Source organism: Trachymyrmex septentrionalis, unplaced genomic scaffold (genome assembly GCF_001594115.1).
Source record: "Trachymyrmex septentrionalis isolate Tsep2-gDNA-1 unplaced genomic scaffold, Tsep1.0 scaffold71, whole genome shotgun sequence".
NCBI classification, from domain to species: domain Eukaryota; kingdom Metazoa; phylum Arthropoda; class Insecta; order Hymenoptera; family Formicidae; genus Trachymyrmex; species Trachymyrmex septentrionalis.
Window position 1 is genome coordinate 982,276 of NW_017305895.1, and position 17,277 is coordinate 999,552.

General features: G+C 35.8%; 1 protein-coding gene and 1 long non-coding RNA gene across 2 annotated transcripts in view; one reads left to right on the top strand and one right to left on the bottom strand.

Annotated features, from left to right (window-relative positions):
- The window catches only part of LOC108753755 (tyrosine-protein kinase transmembrane receptor Ror), a 272,244-nt gene that overhangs the window by 171,242 nt on the left and 83,725 nt on the right, over window positions 1-17,277 (bottom strand). The gene's annotated exons all lie outside the window — the stretch shown is intronic.
- Window positions 12,537-17,277, top strand: part of LOC108753757 — a 12,639-nt gene continuing 7,898 nt past the window's right edge. Inside the window, exon 1 of the long non-coding RNA XR_001939662.1 lies at window positions 12,537-12,572. This is a non-coding gene — a long non-coding RNA (uncharacterized LOC108753757). The remainder of the gene's footprint in view (window positions 12,573-17,277) is intronic.

The following is a 17,277-nucleotide window of genomic DNA, read 5'->3' on the forward strand; positions in this document are numbered from 1 at the left end:
TAATTATAATCTTTTTTTATGAATAACGTTCTACAGAAAAATCACATTAAAAAATAAAAATTCTGAATATTTTCCATCGTATTTGTTTGGTATATTTTCTTCATGTTTTTATTACAAATGATTTTTTAAATTCACTTCTTATCTTTCGCAAAATTCAAGATTAAGATTTCCTGTATGTGTCGCAGAGCAGTTTCACAAATTCCAAAAGGAGTGTGGAGCAAAGAGCGTAAATCACGATCTGAGCGCCTATCAAAAGCATCGCCCAACGAAATCTTCTTAGAGCAATTTGTAGCACAAACGAGCCGCGGGCAAGCGAAGGGGTAGATGTTTATGAAACGCGACGAAGCAAAATTGCCGTAACTGCAGAGTGAAAGACAAGATAAAAGGGAGGCAACGGGAGAGACTTGGTCTATCTGTTTCGGGAGGCAATGAGACGAGCCGACGTAGGAGAGAGGATTAATGACGAAGACGCAGATGTTCGAAACGCTCTAAGCGCATTTCCTTAATAGCACTAACTGCTATATAAAGCCGCGCACTCGGGCAGAAACCGAGGACGATAAAAAGGTAATTTGGAGTAGTCTCATACATCAACCACCCTTTTAGAGAAAATATTAAATAATACGTCGTTATAATATAGATAAAGTTTTTATCAGCTATCAAACCCAACAATCATTTACATCTGAACCTTAAAACATATAAAAAATTTTTAGACGTTCTTTAAAATCCGTAAAAATATTACCGTAATAAATCCGTAAATAATCTGTATATAGTAAATGATCAAATTATTGGAGCTACCAGCATAAATTAACGATTTTATGGTAAAACGATTAATTTTTAAATAGAAACATAGCTAGACACTGTATTATTAATTTCTATAAAATACTGATGTTTACAAATTTTAAATATATCCTTGGCATTATTTTAGGTAAATCTATCTCTCATACAATTAAATATAAATGTCATCAGTCGCCATTTAAAAGTATCTCATGTTTCACTTGATGTTGAGTACAACCTTTGAGATTATTCATTTTAATTATTTTTGGTGTGTTTTTATATTATTGTTTTAATAAGTAGTTTATTTTATGACATAGTAGTTTGTAAGTGTTGAATTATGATTTATAAATATCTTATTTATAGAAGACTTTTTTAGTATAAGTAGGAGCAAAGATCTTTCTAAAGAAAATTTCCAAAATAATAAACGCTAATAATAAATGCTAAATATTATCATACTGAATCTTCATATATCGATTTGATTTCTACATAAATTTAAAAAACACATTTTTCGAACTGTGGCTCTAATAATTTGATCCCCACTGTATATATATCAAAGATACTTTTTATTACGCGGATATTATTATAGTATAATAATAGAAATTAAATTTAAAAATATATTTAATCAAATATTTTTTATTACATCTGAGGGCATAAATGATTTTAATCCTGATCATACTGACATCCTATAAATCAATCAATTAATAGATATGCAGTAATTAATTAAATATTTTTCTATTTATGTCACTTTGTCAATATTAATCATAAATATCGACAAATAAAGTTGAAGTAACGTGAACTCAGCGGAACCAATAAAAATACATATAATGATGATTGAATCGACACGTGAAAACATTTAACGGGAGTTGCAGATCCCCAGGTGTAAACGAACATGGGGTGACGCGTCGATGCGGCAAACGCGATTCTTCATCAACACATCCGAATTTGGAGACCGGGAAGGAGGTGTGAGGACAATAATTTTACACAGTCGATTTACGGGCAAATTCAGCTGCCTCCGTACGCGTCGACTGTGCACCTCGAAATATATATCTCGCGCCCGTAAAAGAGGGATAGAAAGGTAGGTGGAAATACGACGGTCGCGGCCGCCCACGTCGCTTTCAAAGTTCTTGAACTCGGTTGACAAGGGCCAACAGGATTTAGGATCAGCGAAGGTATAGCAAGAGCTCGGAGCTAAGCTCTCTTTGCCACGTGTAATCTGACTTGGCGCATCGAGTCACACGATATAATCGCTCGTTTTGCCATTCTTGGAGTTAGGCGCGACTGTTCGGCTTATAAATATCCGATGTGGTGCAAACTCCCATCAGATTAGCGGGCATGCGTCGAAAGTAATATAAAATCACAAATGTATAGAGTAAGCACGAACGTATGCGTATAAACAAAATAATATTGATTAATTTGTGAAAATAATCTGAGAGGAAAAAACAATCATGTCAAATTCTCCTTTCCTGTAATTTATGTGAGTGTATGTATAATAACAAATAATTAATTAATTAATTAACTTTGACTAATCACGTACCATACAAAAATAATATGCACAAAAACTTCGTAGACAGGAAAGGAGAAGCAGCGAGAGAAAAGCATTATCCAATAATCCATCTTCTTCGCGTAATGAATTGACGGAAATAGCATTTCCGTGCGTAAGTAAATATCGGAAACTTTTCTCATTCTTTCAATCACATAATTTCACTTTAATTATGCGATATTGTGATTTTACGCGAGACAAACTACGACGGCGTGTAATTTAATGGATGATGGATGGATCTGCACGACCTCAACGAAAATAAGTTTTATTAATGAAGATGCTTCCTCCATGATGCAATCGTGTCAACGGCTGTTGTATAAGTTTCACAATTTCCTCAACAGGAGATCAATCATTACTTTCCACAGTAGTGGTAAACGCGATGTTTTACAACACATCATTATATAACTTATTGGCGATATTAGTTTATAAAATCTTTATGGATAAATATTATAACGAGAAATTGTTAAAGTTATTTTACTGAATAAAAATTCATAGACATAATAAAATTTTGAATGTTGACATCAGAGATTATTTTTATTATCATTACTTTAAAAATTTGAAGAAGCCAGAGTAAAAAATTAATGTGTTTAAGTGAAATTTTATTTTAAATAAAGTAGCTTTTGCTATGTGAATTATTATTTTAAAAGATTAAACAACTAATTATTTTTTTAAGATTAAAACAATAACATAATGCAATTATTCTGAGAGACGAGATTCTAGATTTTTCTTTTTATATTATATATTTAACCGTAAAGGAAAATATAATAAAATAGTGGAGAAATATTTTACTTTACGAGCATGTGATTAAAAATGTGTCTACTACGGTTTCGCCTTCAATTTGCTCCACGTTCAGTCTGATGTAAAACTGAAACGTAAGGCAAGCTTCCGCAATGAAACCTGACGTTTCGCGCTGTCTGGCGCCAAACTAGCCTATTTTACAGACGATAAATGGCCAAAGTGAAATGTATAGCGTCGTTTAGAATCTTATACGGCATAAACGCATCCTGCTGGCGTGCACCCAGTATGCCAACCGTTAACGCGGTTTAACGAGCTTTGAAATACGATCAACCAGAGAAAGCCCGCGATATATTGTACATCGATACATATCGATTCAAAATGATAAAAAAGAGCCACTACGTAAAAATGCCTATACCTTCATAAATAAATGCGGATACATCCGCCAAACGGCGAGCAAAGCGACGAAGCTAAAAGACGAGATATGAATTTCGATCAATCATTTTAATGGAAAAAGGAAAACTCTGATTCGCACAGTACGATCTGATCCGAATTTACGACTATCGTTATTTGCGCTTGCATCGATATTGTTTCGACAAGCTAATGGCATATGTGTAATCATTAAAATGTTTAAATCATTTTCTTGCAAATAAAAAATTCTTTTTGCAGCATAAATTTTTTCAAGTAAATTTTAAATAATCATAAATATGACAGGCAAAAATTATTTAACATTAATAAAAATTAGGAAGCTTTATATGCTAGGCACAGGAAGATTTAAAACAAATTTAACGTATTCTATTAATGTAAAATAAAATTTTGCAACGTGCGTATAAATATGGAGTATTTATATAATTATAATATCAATAACTCCGAATAATCGCAAAATAAATATTCCCGACCTCTCTTCCGTTAAAAACGTTAAAGCGATTTATTTTATCGTGCCTACAGCAGACAGTATATTGTTTCCGCCGAATAAGAATTAGCTGGCAATTAAATTGCGGTTTAATATCTCCTGTGCGCGCGACGTTATATCCTATTGCCCGAGGTTATGGAGAGAGTATCAACTAAAACAAAAAAAATTACCGGGAATGGCGCATATTACCTCAAAGTTTAATTAACTCGATGAATCTGCCCGACGTACGAGTATAGGCGAACATTGCGTTTCTACGTGTGCAGGACGGACGCATATTGCGCCAAAGCCATAGCGCGAGTAATTCTCTCACAACTATGTTCACGCTGACCATGCAATTTATTTTCCATACAGTTTTCATGGGCTCTTAACGAGCCCCGTCGCTTGCCCTCTGTCTCTCTTTCTCTCTCTCTCTCTCTCTCTCTCTCTCTCTCTCTCTAGTCCATTTTTTTCCTCCCTTTTTCTCTTTCTTTCCTTTTTTTTTTGTAGTTTTGCATGTGTGTATGGTGTGCTGATTTTCGCGTATTGTGCATAGTGACGCGCCGCGGCGAGGAGCAGACGATACGGGCCCGACAAAGGGAAATGCAATTTACTTTGAAAGCGTTGCTCGCGTACTTGCGTCTGCGTAAATTAGATCCGCACGCATAGTTCGTTTCTATACGTGGCCTGGTTGTAACCCGGTTGCACTTTCTCTCCTCCTCCCTCTCCCTAACTCTTTTCCGTTTGCCGTGTCATATATTACCCGCTCGTTTCAGAATAACTTTGAGTTTGACTTTAAAATTGTTGAGTTTATATATACGCAATATATGAAATTTGTAATTAACTTCGCGTCGCGCCCGAACGAGAAAAGTTATGTCCATTATTCTGTAGTACGATACATTCTACAATAAATTTATTAACTGTTCGTATAAAAGTGCATGAGCTTATTAAAATTTTTAGAATTTACCATTTTAATATACATTTATACACACAACTCTGAATAAAAAATCATAAGAGAAATTGATATTGTGGAATATATTGATATATTCAATGCAAAAATTAAACATTTCAATGAGAATATAATAAAGAATATAATAATAAGAATATATTAAATTTACCAAACATTCCTTATATAGAATTCATACCCATCGGCGAATTATGTCATGAATTCAAAGAAACATCATTTTAAATTTTACGAGAGAGGCAGCGCGACATTGGTGAAACGTCAATCGAGAAACAGTGTCGGAGGATATGTCGATAGGACATCACTACTGTCGGGGTTCGCGAAGGTTCTCGAACAGGATTCGAGCTACTTGGTCGTCGATTTATGACTTCTTTGATCCTCTCAAAATCCCCGGGGCATTTACGGAGTTAAGAAAGATACGATTCGAAGCATGGTAAAGCCATATGTGCGTACACAAAAAAGCGACTGATATCGTAAAACTCGAAAGCAGATAAACCACGAAACATGATTGGATTTGACAGGATCTAGACTAATCAACAATATTAAGGCTAACTATATACGTACACTGAAAATAAAATGTATTAAATTTTAATAAATAATTATTTACATAGTACTAATATAACATTTATTTACAAGAAATTAATATTTGCTAAATAAAAAAATAAATAATAATAGTTAAATTCAATTATATATATATAATGGCCATTGCATCAAATAAATATATGTTTACATTTATCTAGTAAATATTCAAACAAACATTTATTAAAATTTAATACATTTTTTTCTCACTGTATTGTATAAATTATTTATCATATTATCTTTTTTATCTAGATATTCTTAAAACCTCCTATTTTGACAGCAATATAAAAATTTTTTTACAAGTTGTAAAGAGCACACATCAATATATCGAAGTGTGTTTCGATAATTATACAAAAAGCTTAACCTTTAAACTGCAGAAACAATATATGTTATATGGCATACCTAACCCATTCCATTGTTTATATCTTTCATAAAAATGAACATATATATATCATAAACAATTTTTTTCAATCGAAGTGTCAAACATTTTAACCTATTTCTTCCCATCATTCTATTTATAGGACAGTATCTTTTTAATTTTTTTTTCAATATATATATATATATGTACATATATGTATATAATCTATGTATAATATATATAAAATTAAAAAGATGCTTCTATAAATATTATAGAATGGTGGAGTGAAAGGTGGATTAAGAACACAATAATATAAACAAAAGTGTATTAAAAAAAAATAAATTATGTCATATTAAAAATGCGTTTAAAGGATTATTAATTTTCTTTGCGTACCAAGAGAGCCTAAACTTTATTTTTATATTATACATGAAATGCAAATATTCATAAATTTTACTCATTAAAATAATTAGGCATAACACTTTATTAAGATAGTTAGATATAACATACACATCGAAATAATATTTTTCTTTTTGTAAACCAACGTCATACTTCTCTCTCGCGTAATTCGTGGATAAAAGTATTGCCAAGTACACTGTAAAAATGTAACAACGGTATTCCGGGCGTAGCACAAATAGCGGGACTGACAAAACGGCAGTAGAAGAATCGAGTGCATGAAGAAAAATGTAATTTCGCTAACCCCAAACATCGACCGACACACGCAAAGGTACGCTGTACTTACACATCGCGCTGTTGGTCCCGCCATACTTCCGGCGTAGGGCCGCACAATTCAAGAATACCAACCTGCGGACAAACAAACGGGTTAATTAAAAGCTCGGCTCCACGGGATGGAGAGGAGAGAAAACAACACGGGGGGGATGGAGGGGAAGGGGGGGGGATACAATATACAGTCGGGACGTGGACGAAAAGCACTGCTGGTCTCCTATTTAAACGCGCGTGTGGCACGCGGACAAATATACGCGATGCAGGCAGAAATATATGCCGCATGTATGCATATGCATTTTCCACGCTGACGTCGAATATGAAATTTTTCGCAACCCGACCGTCCCCGCTTCCCGCTAATCGTTTTCTCCGCCCTCGCAAAAATTATGCGTTATTGTTGGCGGACCTCCACGATCGCGCAAAACAGGAGCAATCGTCGGCAAGAACGCTCAATGAGGGCCCTTTGTTCCACACGCGCACGCGTGAAAATTTAATTAAAGATGCAAAAATATGCTTGTGTGAGTGAGCACGAGCGTGCGGGCATGACTCATTGTTATGCTTGTGAAAAATGTTGTTTCTCCGAGATATAACGTGAATAAAGATATAACATAAATATAGAACCAACGGACTAATAATGCATAATGAAAAAAAAGCCAAAAAGATTACGCAAATAGGTTTAATTCTGTAAGCAAAATGCTCGATATATTCAAAAATTATTCATAAAGTTTTATAAATTAACAAATCCAGTTTTTAAGATTAATTGGAAACAATGCGCCTCGCACTTCAAACGGCAAATGCGATTGTTGCACCGTCATATCGACAACGTAAAAAATTAGATCACAGACATTTACATAAAACATAATAAATAAAATATAGAAAATCAATCAATCAGAGTCTTTTATTTCACGGAAAGGAAGGAAATGAAGAACTTTGATTGGTTCATTTTCTTGTGCATTTTATGCATTATGCAAGACCCTGTAATGTACACTCTTAAGTAACGAAATTTTATGAAAATAGAATTAAAGCGTCCAATGCAAGTGTTCAATGCGAAAATAATCCACTGCCTTGCGTAGCCAATTTGTTCGTTCACGATCGTACAACTGATCACGACGATAGTCGTAAAGGCGAAGGCGGAAAAACCGCTTTTACGCGGAGACCACATTGACGGCAACCACTTTAACGATATCCAATGTCCGACGAATAACCAGCTGGGCTATCGCGAAGTTTTCTTTCTCTTTTGCCACAAGAATACCCAATAGATCTCACACGCACGCGATAAATCGTCGACTCGTAAAGCGACGTTTCTCTATTCAGTTAGGGAGAGTCCCAAGGAAATTAAATGCGCTCGAAAGGGTTCATCAAAATCGTGTCTCGATGCGCGACGAAATTAACTCCTTGTAAAGTACAGGCGTATCTCGGGTTAACGTTGGCTGAATGATCGGACCATTTCCTGACAATCTCAATTAGAATAGCACATTTATGAGCACAAGATATCAATCAGAAAAAGTAAAATAAATAAATTGCCAAAGATTTTAAAGCCTTAATGCTGTTGAAAATTTTGCATGAAATTAATTGGATAAAAAGAATAGGAAAATGATACTAATATTTAACAATTTGCGACAATTATATTAAAAACTAAATGTTATTAATAATATTAAAAAATGTATCAATACTAAATATTTTTTTAAATTATCAATTTTTTAAATATAATCGGTTTTATTTATATTTCATAAAAGTTCCAAGAAATATTACTTCATAGATTATTTATACGTAGAATAACCTATTCATTTATAATATTGTCACCAAGAAAATTATTTTTTTCGTAAATGTTTTATTTTATAAACCAAAGTTTGATTGTAACAATATAATAATTTTTCTTAATTTACAAAAATTTTTGTTTAAAACATTCTAAATAAAACTATAATTATATGTAAGCTAAATTATTTAATTAGTAATGAAAATAATAAAAATAAACAAATTTATTTTTATATATTTAATATTTTTGTTATTTACAAAGCAGAAAAATGTATTTAGTAGAAACAACTAAATTTTTTCTAGTACTTGTATATGTAAAGAATTAAATTACATTTCATTATTAATAAAAACTGTTAATAAAAATTCAAGTTTGTATTCTACACTGTCATTTAGCAATTTAACTACTTCACCAATTTTCACTGGAAACAGTTACGTTATAGGGAGTTAAAGCCAGTTGCGTACGCAAGTTGATTAAGTTGCGCTAAGGTTGCTTTCTTGATTCTAGGTGAGGCTAGCGGAACATTGGGGTGCCACTGAAGTTCGTAGCCCTATGGAAATACGCATAAGCTGCAACCCGCGAGTACTCCCGGCGGTGGTAACATCGGCACACTCCATACCCAAGTGGAGTAAACTTCTCTGATTTCCCCGCTTGTGAAGTAATTATCATCCACGCGCGCGCTTATCGCGACGATGTACGTCGTTGGCGGGTACTTGAACGTGTAATAATGGAAATTTCAGCGACCACCGCGTTTGCGGAAACCAGCGCACTCGATCAAACTTCGTGCAACTTTGTTGCATGTCACGGTGAAACTCGCAATTTCTAGGTTTACGACGTGATTTTCTTTATTCTTTTTTGCTATAAAAATCTTTGCCAATCGCGCGGAAACGCCTGGAATTTTTGTTACGAGTCATTTCGTTTGGCGCTCGCTCAAATCACAGGAAGATCAATGCGCTTGAAAATAAGACGAAATTAGATGTTTATTTCTCGAAAAGATATTGGTTGCGATTTATAAAATTTATACAGCCACAATTTGTGAACATATTTAAACAAGTGAGAAAAAGTTAATACAATCGAAGTTAGATCTTGCATATAGATATCTAATTTTTATATGTAAATTCTATTGTAAATCTTTTATTTATACAAACTGGCGCCGCTTACTGCCGGACTTGAAACGCAATCATAAACTGAAATAATAATATCACAATTATTAATTGAGCATCGATTTAGTGATACTTAATGCTACTGCATCTTAAATTATGTGTTTAACCTTAATCAAAATTATAATCGTGTCTCTTTTTTTATAATCCCCATCATCTTCGATTCAAAATAACAATAATATTGTAATTAATACGTGAATTTATTATTTGCTGTTTTATATTTCAATTTTTAAAAATTGCGTCTTTTTACTTGACTCAAAACTTTCCCAAGGAAAGAATAAAATTGGAAAAACGATATTTTCATCAAAAAATATTTTCGCTTTCTTAAAAAAAAATCATAATAATTCTCACAATTATTATACACAATAAATATTACATTTAAACAATGCATTTCATTGCCATAAATTTTAATTGCATCATCACTATGAAACTAAATCGCATTAAGACAGTATAGGCTGCTAATTTTCCGGAATCGCGCGGAAATCCACACGAATGATCCATTCGTCACCGAGCCGAAGTCTCCGTGGATTTAGCCGCGGATGTAGGCCGCGCAGTAACACGCGGATATGCGCGTGAATCGCAGGTCGGAGTGGATCCTCGTCGGCCACAGATACGATACTCGGATTCCACTGTAGTGGGAGGGCAGAGAACAGGAGAACGGAGAGAGGAGGTGTGACAGGTGCGTCCAGATACGTGTAGCCAGAAGCTGCACGGAAATATGTCACACGCCTAAATCGAGATCACTGCGCGAACTCTAGCCAAACGGACGAGCGATCTTGAACCTCTTTTTGGAAAGCCTGTGGTATTTTATTTGGCCAAACGCAGAACAGTGTTGGCCCGGGCCAGATATAGAAGTCCGAAGCGCGGAACACGATGGGAATTGCCTCTGCGATCGAGCTTCTCCATGCGACGCGACGCGAACCACGGAAATAATGCAAACTGCAAATAAAGCAAAATCCGGCTTCACACACATGCTTTCGTTGAATTGACGATTGTTGAATTTTTTTCTCGGACCTCGGCTTGGTGAAGTGAAAACTGATCGCTGTTATGAAATAAAGACTCAGCTCTAACAGCCGTGACTGCAACGCGATAGAACTAATATTTATAAAATGCAGAATTATTTGTGTTTCTCGAACTTCAATGATAATGATTTATTATGCTATCTGTCTGTGATCTTACAATTTGTATATGTATCAAATGCTGCTGCGTGAGCGTTGCAACGTACTGCAATGCATGTATAGTAAAGGAAACATAAACACACGGGCCGTCCGCAGCGTTGCGAGTTTAAAAATGGAACGTACAAATATTTCCATTATTCGAATTTGGAACAGTACCAAAGATTGATTGGATCGTTGTTAATAAATACGCGACATAGTCGAAGGTAAACGCTTACGAATTGAGCGAACTGTCCCCCCCGGTCATTTATAAGTTTATGGTGCATGAAACGCGCAGCAGGAATTTACATAGCGTGCGTACCTTTCCGCATCTTTTATAACCATAAGTCAGCTGCGACGTTTACGACACTTTAAGGCATAAAATTGCAGAGACCATTAAAAAAAACGGTGGCTACCGTCGCGAATTGCACGCACGAGAAAACGATTCGCTGACGGACTGATCTTGACCATTGTGATTTTATCTTTTGCATAGGAATTATCTGAATAAACTCAAAAATTGATTGCTACGGGTACCTTAAAAATTGTAAAAACGATCGTATTTTAATAGAAATGTGATGAGACAATATCATACATTGCAACTATTTTAAATCTGTGAAATCCAACTTCTTAAATCATCAACCCATTCAAAATAAAATTAATGTTAAAGTGAGATTAAATTTAAGATTATTAATCCGCTTTTCTTCGGTAAAAATTACGATAAAAATTATTATCGTTTAATATCCGAAAGAGAATAACTTGGTAGTTTTTGCTTCTGTACACTTATTTAATAAATAATCTATATTTATTTCTTTAAATCTATATTTAATAAATCTCGTTATTTTTGCACCTTATTAATCTAACTTTTTGTTTACTTCACTGCACAGGTAACTTTATTAGTGTAAAACAAAGCTTTAAAAATAAATAGTGAAAAAACACCGCACGCTGATCTCACTGTTTCACTTTATCTTCAAAATCATTTTTCTCATTCTTCATTCCTACAAATTATTTTCCGATTACCGATCGACTCGTCGCCTGTCACCGAATTCATCAACACACTACGATAATATCTATCGCAAATCTAAATATCGATCTCTAAATCTGATTTAAGTAACCGATCCTACTCAGGAATGAGTCGCTCACCTCAGAGAGGCAAGTTACGCGTCCATAGCGGAAGCCGGCATGTTGAAAGTCGCGGGAGGAAAAGCGGTAGGAAAGGACGATATTAGAAGGAGGGAGAAAGAGAAGGAAAACGGCGTTTCTAGGGTAATTTTAGATCGGTAAGATAGCGCCTGCGGTTCGTAAGAGAAAAAAAGACGGAGAACCGGCTGGTGTGAAGAAGAAGAGAGATGGAACGAGACCAAGAAGCGAGAAAGAGAAAGAGAGAGAAAAGATCTCGAGGTGGGAGAGTGGCATCGCCGGAAAATAGCGGGAGAGAGAAAAAGAGAAAATTGAGACTGGTCACGGAGCGTTTACGAAAGCGAGAATGAGAGATAAAGGAGGGGAAGGGAAAAACGTGAGAAAGAGAGTGAGAGCGAAGGAAACTGTGGACAACAGAGTGAGAAAGAGAGAATGGAGAAGGGAAAGAGGCGGAGGGCTGAGGAGACGAAAGAGAGAAAGACGGAGAGAAGTTGAGAAGGAGGTAGACTTTGGGTGCGAACAGTCTACTCTAACGCAGTAATGCCGACCAGCTCCAACCGGGTGCCGCCAAATCGAACCCTGGTTCGAATTCCGCACGGCCGTGGCCGCGGAAAGAAAGAAAAGAAGGTGGAGGAAGAGGAGGAAGGGGAGGAGGAGGAGGAGGAGGAGGAGGAGGAGGATAGGATGAAGAGAAGAGGATAACGATAACGAAGACAACGGCGACGACGAAGATAACGACGACGACGAACACGACGGGGAAGGTGAATAAAAAGAAATCACGAAGGTGGAAGAGGAAGAAGAAGAAAAAGGTATGTGCCAAAGAAACCTCCTGTCTTTCTTTTCGTACGGATGCGGTGTAAAGAAAAGCGAGGGTCAAACTTGATTTGACGTGACATAGCGAAGCTTAGGGAGAAAAAGGGTGGAACGAGAGAAGATAGGAAAGAAGCTTTTACGTTCGAAAAGGGAAGAAGCCAATGATGACAGCAAGATGGGCTGACGTCTCGGTCCTCTGGTTCAAAAAGTGTCTAGATGTGCCCTTACTAACCTAACGGTTACTGAGAAAGTAATATTACGGTTATTGGTGTATCTTTGTGATTTTTGTGATCTCTGTTTACTTAAGTCTAATAATGTGATGACACATATTAGATTGTTAACGTTTGGTTTCGTCGCTTTATTTTTAGCATAAGACTTCTTTCTAAAAGTAGGACAAACGAAAAAGAAAAATTTATTAAATTAAAAAACTAAATCGAATATCAATATCGGTTAACTGACCTTAATGTGATTAATGGAACAATCAACGATTATATTGGCTAAATTCTTCGACTATTGGAATCATTATCACGATAATTAGCGTGTATTTATAATGAATGAACAAACAAGGAGCTTATTAATAAAAACCAGTTAAACTATTATACATGGCGCGCGATTTTCATCCTAGAATATTTTAATCAAGAAAGGCGGGTTATTCACAACGAAGTTGTCCAGTCATCTATTTTTCCTCGTGGATATTTCTCACATGTCCGGCACATTCCCTGCAAAAAATCAGCATAGAAAAAGTGGAAGTCGAGAAATGTGAAGTTCGAAGAAATTGGAAAAGCGACGATCTCCCGAACACACCAAGAATGCTCGCTGAAGAATGTTACCCGCTGCATCGTCTTCTGCAGTTTTCACGACGTCGTCGCGGTTTTACGATGTTCTATTAGAATCGAAGGGCGCGTTTCACTCGTACGCGTTGCTACGGGCGTAAGAAGAAGACGGACGAGGCGAGGCAATAAAGCGGACAGAACTAAGAAAACTCGAGGTTATCTCGGCGTAAAGAGAAAGAAAAATAACCGATCTCCGATCTCTCGTTCTGTCCCGGAAACGTGCCCGAAGATATCCGCGGACATAAAGAATTTCTACGGCAGAAATGAAAAGGAAAGAGAAGAAAACAACGACAGGAACAAGAGATGAAATCACGTTACAGACTGATTCTGAAAAATTGAAAATGTCTGCGCCAGTTATATGGTGCCCTAAAAGATATTGTAGCTGGTAACTTCACGGTTTTCTATGGTAGAAAGTTACAACCGCAAAAGCGCTATTTCACAACTTCATTAAAAACGTCACGAGCATTTTAAACTACAAGTATATCAATTCAAAAGAGGACCATATTATAGTCGCTACTTGTGTGCTTGTAAAATATAACAAAACTAAAAAAGAACTATAAATACCGTAAGTTTCGATGAAGTCAATTAAAAAGTTACAACAAAGACTAATTTATTATTTATTACTTTCTTAAAAAAAAAAAAAACAAATTTTCAATAAAAAAATTAAAAATTGCAACAAAAATTAATTAATTACTTTATTATTTTCTTAAAAAACAATTTTTTCTGACACATACGTCCCATCAAGCGTCATTTAAAGATTGTCAGAAGCACTCGCTAAAACTTTTCGCCGTTTTCTCTCGCCGCTATATATATCAGATGTTTACATTGCCGGCGCAATGGAGGCTTTGGTTGGGAGTGCGGACGCGGTTTTTCTTTTGTTCTGTTCGCGATTACCATCTGCCTAAATCGCGAACGCAGATTTATTCGGGAATTGTCGCTGGGGGAGTAATTTCCCCCCCCCCCCCCCTCTGCGATCCTTTAAATAACGTAACAGAATAATGCATCATGAAAGCAAATATTACAATCTCGTAATATTACCACGCTTATCATTTATATTACCACGCTCTTAATTTATGAAAATTAAATTTTCTCCTTCAGCATATTATTTTCTATATATTTTCACATTCAAGTCAACATTCGCTCCCATTCTTGATGTTGTTTTTTTTCGAAATAGAAGTTCAGAGCGTAGAATCTAAATGCACGGGAGGAAACACGAGGAGTGTATATTGCAAACCGTGTGTGAATACGAACGTGGAATAAAGATAGGTACCGTAAAGGAAAGGACTCGCGAACCGCGTCAAATTGCGCGTGCATTTATCAACTGCCATCCTGCGTGGACATTGAGACATTTGCTCGAGAAAATCGGGACAGTAACAGCACGTCTCCCATAAAAATACCTCTTCACCGTTAGCTGCCTCGCTGCCTTTTATTGCCGACCCTTTTATTGCGCTATACGCTGCAACGACTGAGTTGAGTACAATTAGAATTCTTTTTTTCTCCTCGTCACAAAATCGAGTTTCGCCGTAACGTGGGCGACGTTCGTTTCGTGCTTCACTTAATCCTTTCATTTTTCTTCCCGTTAGTCTTTGATTGCAGAACGAAGATTGCAGAACAATCGCAGCTAGCGGTAGAAATGTAGACGATATTCTGAAACGCAATACAGCGAATCTTCGCAACGACGATAAAACGACTTTCCGATATTCCTTTTCCATTGATACTTACGTCTTCAAAAATAATAAATTAACAATTTGAAAATTTTCTATCTTATATTTATACGCGATAGAAATCGCGTGTGCGGTGTTCCACTCAAATATTTTTATGCAATGATAAAAATTAAATTTTAATTGATTTTAATTTTAAAGAAGATTAAACAATTAAATTTAAAATTGTATTGTGCTTAAAAATATAGGAAGGAAACATTTTCAAATGTAAAAATAACTCTGAATCACTCTATAATATATAGATATCGATAAAGAAGTTTTTAAACGACTTGAAGATCTGAAAAGAGAAAGTTTTTCTGCGTACGAAAAGCTGTTGCCATTATAAGTCAGACAACTGATGTAGACATTTTAAGTAGTCACGCTCGAGATATCTCGGACGAGAAATAAACGACGACAAGCTAAGATATAACGTTTCATGTTATGTACGGAGATACAATGTCGTAACGATAAAATCTCCTTATGATCGTCGTCCGAGCGTCACAGAGGATTCGTAGGAACCGACATTCGTAAATCCGCACTTCGTAAACGTTTCTGAAGCTGCTGTGCGCGACCGCAAACAGTAAACGCGACAGTAAATGCGGGAATACGACAAGGAAATTTATTTTGCGACACGTAAAAGCAGCGCGTGCAGCGTGTGCAGCATAAAAACGCGAGCTTCCTTGAAAACTTAGTCGAACGATCGTGAATAGAACTCTTTCGAAAGGTACACTAAACTTGAAAAGTTTTAAATCGCCAAAGAAAATCTTTGCTCCACAAAACTTCAACAATTGCGATATAATATTATAGAACATAACAATATTATACATCGATTTCCCAAGTTTTAACTTTCATATAATAAACTTTTAAATCAATTTAAAATAGACTTTTTTTACATTGGCATTTTAAGATAACTTCGCGATGACTGAATTACAATCGACTTGGAATAAATGGCTTAAATTAAAACTATATTGTCTGAAATTTATATTTTACTTCTTTCGGAAATTCAATTCGTCGCTCAATTGCTATATTTAACACAGAATATTAAATCTACGAACTCTTTTCTTGCCTTGTGAAGATGTATCTGGACTTTTTGAAGTATCTATTCCCAGTGGTTCGACCGATTGGTTGACTACGAGGTGTTTACACACTGTGCTGTCAGACTACGTTCATATGGGGTGCCCTGAGTTATTTCTGTCGCAAAGAATAACGGGCCTACACGAAATTCCAAATTGCCGTGAAAGCACCACGTGGGAATCCTCTATCTTTCTCTCTCTTTCTCTCTCTCTCCCTCTCTCTCTCTCTCTTTCTCTCCGACGATCAAATTTTCATCGCTGCAATCCCAAGCGCTGCCGATCCGAAACGATCGTTCGTCCTGAACACAAAAATGTGGCGTAAAAGCTTTTTTCCTTCACGCACACCAATCTATCGGCCGTCGACCGTAATAACGAGCGGAAGAATTAATCGTCAACGGTAGCCTTACGAACCGACTGATGATTCATTTCTAACTTAGCGATCGTGCGTTTTTCTTGGAGTCTTTCCCCGTTCCATCAGGCCGTTGACAGGTCGGACATACTCGAAAAATCAGTCGGGGCAAGTCGCATGGAGCAGCGAAGGCAGTCTGGTGCTGGCTATTTCACGAGCGGCTTATTTTTGCGCACTTTCGCTTACGTCGCGACCGTGAGAAGTAATTAAAAATGAATTAAGCTTAATAGAAATGTTTGACCCGGATTATAAACGATTTTCTAGCGGAAGAAAAATACAAAAGTTGGAGTGATTACTTTTCGATGAGAAATTGGTACTGTGTTGTGTGATATATCTGCTTCAACTTTACTTATTATCATAAAATTTACTCTTATTATCATAAAAGACAAATGATTAAAACTGTACAAATATCAAATATTTTCAAGCAAGATAAATTGAGAAGATATCTCTACTTCGAAATGAAAAAGAAATATAAATGGGCAAGAAAAGAAGTTTGACGGGTATTGTATCTGGGGCAAAGAACTCGACGTTAAAAAGTGACAAAAGTGATGAATAATGATTTTTACATTAAAAGAAAGTCGACTCTTGAAAGTCGTATAATTCTTGAAAAAAATTTGTCAAATATTTTACGAGTCCTAAATGACGTCAAATCTGTGAATACTACCGTAAATACGTGAAAGGACTTC